Consider the following 5,280-nt stretch of genomic DNA (forward strand, 5'->3'; position numbering starts at 1 on the left):
ATAAATAATAGGGTTCCAACTCAGCACAGCTGGCTGGTATTCATCTCACCTATCTTTATGAATGGGATTCAACTCCAGGTTTAAACATGCAAGTGGGAGCAGAAAATGGCTCAGCTTTCAGTATTACCAGGAAGTTCTAGGATTTGAATTAGTTCTAGGATTTGAATTAGTTGCACAGACATGGCCAGAAGGATACTGGCCTTACATAGACTCTGTGTCACATCTACTCTGGGGTGCTCAGAATAATAGTAGACACCTATTCTGGACAATTAATAATAGGTCTTTAAATGTATAAAACATCTCTAAACAGTATAAAACCAGAGATCTGTTGAAATGACTAATGTGAAAGCAGGATACAGTTTCCTAAAAATAGCCATCTAAAGTCATTTCAGTCAAAATTTTCTGTTACACCTTGGCCACCATTTACAGACTGTGTTGCCCAGAACTTTATTGACTATAATCACCTCTCAGGTACATAGGACAGCAATTTGCTCTAAATTACTCCATGTGGATATATATCATTCTAGTCCATTTGAAGGGAAGAGAGTATAATCTCCAAAAATAAATTTCAAAGTGCTTAAGAAGCATTGTAAGCATTATAATGCTTATATATTAATGATTTATAATGCTTATAAAGTTTATTATGTCAAAAACCTTGTGATTGTTCCTTAAAAACATATGTACCTTAAAAACATATATTCATTCGCAGGCTTGCTTTTAGAACTAAATAATTCTCCCTCAGCCAACACTGATTAGAATCTGCTCCTCATGAAACAAGTAAAACTACTTTAATTTTAGCCCCTTCCCCCTTGTAACAAATGTGTTTTTTTTCAAGAGTTTCTGGATACGATGTGCTCTCAATTTCACACCACGAAACACCGTTCTTCAAGGTCACAGTAAAGCCTTCACATTATTTCAAATCCTTTGAGCTAAGCACATTCAGGCAAAATGTAATCCTGTTCCTTTAGACAGGAGTCATTTGCCACAACTTCAGAAATCCGAAATATATCTAAATTTGAGCTATTCATGTTGAGATCTAGTATGAAATTTTGATTTCATAAATGCCTGTTAATTAATATCTCATTTTGTTCAGTACAGGAACACAAGTTGCCTGTCTCAGCCTTAGATAACAAAAATACCTATGTCTACGCTAACCGTCAATGCTAGGGTAGTTTTCAAGCTGCATGAAAAAATTTGTTCCTTACCTCCTTTCTTTTTGTCTGTGTCTTTATTTTTCATTGAGTGGAATCATGTACATTGATCAAGATTACTTGGGGAATATTTAATCAATACTGGTGTCCTGGTCTGAGCTAGAACAGAACCAATTCTGTTCAGTGATTTTAATTTTCAGCTCAGTTATTTCTAAAAGGCTGCACTTTCTAAAGCTGACATCATGTTTTCGCAGACAATGTCTGCTACTGGAAGTGATAATTCCTGATGTTTATAGTTAATACCAGGGATTGGGATAAAGAAAGCTCTTGCTTATACTTGCTCCTGTAGTGACCAATGTCACTTCTGGATCTTGTGTGCCACGCTGGGAGTGCTGAGAGGTGAAAGGATCACAAAGATGTAAAGAATTGCACTTCTGGGGAGGAATAGACAGGACAGGTGACCCAAAACTGCGCAAGAGTATTCCGTCCCATACCTGGCATATTCAGTATACAGCCGGGGTTAAGATCTCTTCTTCAATGGCCGGTGTCTGAGGAGGACTCTGTACGCTCTCCTGCCTTTGATCCCGCCGAGCTTCCGAATGCAGCCTCTGTGCCCTTTTCCCCTCTGCCGCTGAGCCTGGGGCTGCCCCGGTGCCACCAACTCTGAGCAGCAGCAGGGATGGCTGCTGGGGGGGAGGGGGGAATATCAGGTTTGACATTGGTTTTATATGTATTTTATATAGTTCATTATTTTCATTATTTCCTTATTAGTCCCATTATTGTCTAATTAAAGCCTTTTAAGTTTTCCAGTCTGTAAGTGTCTCTGCCTCATTCCCCTTCCCTTCCTGTTTGGGAGAGAGAGCATCTGTCAGCATTCAGTGGCTGGCCCAGCCCTAACCCTTGACAAGTAGGGTGATTACACTCCTAATTCCTTCCCATGCTATGAGATTACATGAAGTGGAATAACTGGTAGCCACTCTCCTTTGGCCTGGAAGAGTAATGTTTATCTTTGCTGTGTTTATGCATCCATGACTGAAATGTCTGTAGCTAATATATGGATTTAGACTGCCTTTGAAGTCATTGACAGAAAATGAGGGCTGCAGATTTGAAAATAATGCAGGATGAAGCATACTGTGGAAGTGTTAAATTATCTCTATTTAATGTTAAAGGAGGCTGGGCTACTTGATTTCAAATAGAGACCTATACCGTGCTATTTTAATTATGGTGAATTGAGCCTGTAGACGGGATTTATCTTACCTTAGGATGTCTAAAAATTCTCCAAGTTTATGCTATTAATCTAGACACTCTAAAATATGAATGAAGAAAAATAATCAGCTCCCATGTGTGATTTCACAGAATCACAGAATGTCAGGGGTTGGAAGGGACCTCAGAAGATCATCCAGTCCAGCCCCGCTGCCAGAGCAGGATGCCCTACAGCAGATCACACAAGTACTCATCCAGGAGGGTTTTGAAAGTCTCCAGAGCAGGAGACTCCACACCCTCTCTGGGCAGCCTGGGCCAGTGCTTCAACCCATTTTCCAGCGATTTACCCCATCCTCCACAGGTATTCAAGATAAATTAGGTGAATTCACCTTTGAAGACTTTTGTTTCTCCCTATTACCACCCAAGAAACATATCTGACCAGTTCAGACAACTACCTTCTAGCTATCTAAATCCAGGTGAAATGAATTCCACTTCGTCTGACCCTGCTATACGAGGCCACTGCTACCCAAGTACCCTCAGTGAGCATGGAAATCTCAAGTTCCTCTCATATATCTCTATTATAATAAAGCTCTTCCGGAAGCAGTGAACAATGTCAGACTCTGTAATGGGTTGAAGGGTTATCATTACTTGTTTCAGAGGAGGGGAGGTACCTCTGCTCTATTTCAGTTCACCCCATCCAGTAGAAGAAAATATCATGAACCAACTTAAAACTCTTTTTTTTGCAGAAGACTAGTTTATTTTTATTTTAATCTTCTTCACTGGCTCACTTTTCGCAGTTGTTTTACAATCTCTGCTTGCTTTGATTGCTCTTTCCAAATAATAGAATAGCAACTTTCCTACTCTAAACATCAACTAAGTTAATGGGATAAGAAGTTAATACTAAACTGCTGAGTAGAGTACGAGGCAGCATCAATCAGTTGTACTACAAAATGTGTATTGTAAATTAAATAATAATCTAAATTTATTTTTCCAAATTTCTTAAATATGAGGATATAATCAAATATTATCAATGTAATTTTTTCTCAATTTTGAAAATCATACAATAGTAAGAATACATATATAGAAACCCTTGAAAAACCAATATCCTTAACATATGTACCTAGATAAATTAACAACAACAACAGCAAAAGGTGTGAGTCATCAAAATACTTTTATATAGAGGAAATGTTCCTCACAGATAGAGTTAATTCATTAATCTGGGCTGTCTCTGAAGTGCTTGAGGGAGAAAAACACATTCCTCTTGAATGATACGTGTTATTCTGACAGAAATATTTATGGATGACTCTATATTATCAGTAACTTTACCATCACTTCATTCCCAAGTTATAATCCCAAGTCACTGCATGTATGCTTATTCATATCTAGAAAATTTTTGGAGTGATCTAAATGTTTCCAGATCTAAGGATTATATATTTAAAAGCTCTCTCCTTTAGAACATTATAAATGAAAATGTGCTGGCTTGGCTTCCATTATGTTAGACTGAATTCCAGTAGATTTTATACCCTCAACTGTCCCTATGTGCAATGCATACTACTCACACACTCACACTACAAGAAACACTAAACTGATTGGATAAAACAAAAGTCTGCAAGTATCTCAGGCAACTTGAGGTGGAAGAAAACAGAGGTAATAACAGGGAAGGAATTTTTCTGAGGTCCTCAGGGCATCAGAGAAGTTTAGGAGGAAATCTAGATAAAATGCTATGCAGAATTGTCCCAGATATTCTAAAGGGGATTAGTCATGAGCAAAATTCATGTAAAGCCCTCTACATCCTTTGACCCGTTCTTTTTGGGAATCAATCCCTTTAGCTATATAGAAGTAGCTAATAATGACCATATTGAATGACCTAAGAAGATGTCAATATTTTATTGCTGACGCATAAGACTATCAATGACTAAATTCTTGACTAGGCAGTTCAGCTAAGCTTCCAAATTTAGGAAAATCTGTAGTCAGAGCTGAGACTCGTCTCATCCAGCACTAACATTATCTCCATTTGAGCTAATTGTACAAGACTATTTTGTAACAGATTGATCCTTTTCAGAGTATGATTGAAGTAATTTGTGTCTAAACTGTTTTATTTGGTATAAGATAAATCCCACCCAATGGTTGTTTCTCTCCACTGTTTAAGTATCAGCTCATACGGGTACAACTTCATGATAGGTCTTTAAATGTGGGCTAAAGAATGTTCTCCTTGTCAGACCCGCAGCGCCACGATGAAGCCCCAAATCTCTTCTCTGCTGATTAAGATGGACCTTTTTGTTATATGCCTTAGAATAGAAGACTGTTTAATGAGCAAATGTACGTCTTGTTCAGCAACTTAATCAACAATTTTAGTCACAAAACTTTGAAAATATAATTAATCAAAATCAGGAATTCTGCTTATTTGCTTAATCTATTCCTGGCTACTGGAAGATTGCTAGACCTTCTGTTTTCAGGGTTAACGTTGTGAAGTTTTTTTAAGCTCAGTGACAAATGCTATTGCCAGTTAGGGAATAAAGAAGAAATAATTAATTTGATTGGTCCCTTTGGAAGAACAAAACAAATGCACGGATGAAGTCTTCGGGAAAATGAGGAAATAATAGACGTTGTGGCACAGTCTAAATTTCAAGTGGTCATACAGCTTCAAAAAGGTTCATACAAGGACTCAAATTTGTAAGTGAAATAGAAGTATTCATTAATTTAGCATTTCTTATTATAGATATCAATAACACTTTCTGTAAGTATATTGACTAATGAAGCTAGTAAAAAAGAATTATAGAAAATGTGGGCTTTGAATTAAATCTTTTAGTGACAAGCCACATAGTAAATCTTACTTCTCATAGAACATCTGTGAATTTTTGTGCAAATAAAAAAGTGAAGCAGTATCTTTTAACTGAAGACATTTTTTGACTCCCTTCCCTTCCCT

The sequence above is a fragment of the Apaloderma vittatum genome, unplaced genomic scaffold (assembly GCF_000703405.1).
Source record: "Apaloderma vittatum isolate BGI_N311 unplaced genomic scaffold, ASM70340v1 scaffold2231, whole genome shotgun sequence".
In the NCBI taxonomy this organism is placed as follows: Eukaryota; Metazoa; Chordata; class Aves; order Trogoniformes; family Trogonidae; genus Apaloderma; species Apaloderma vittatum.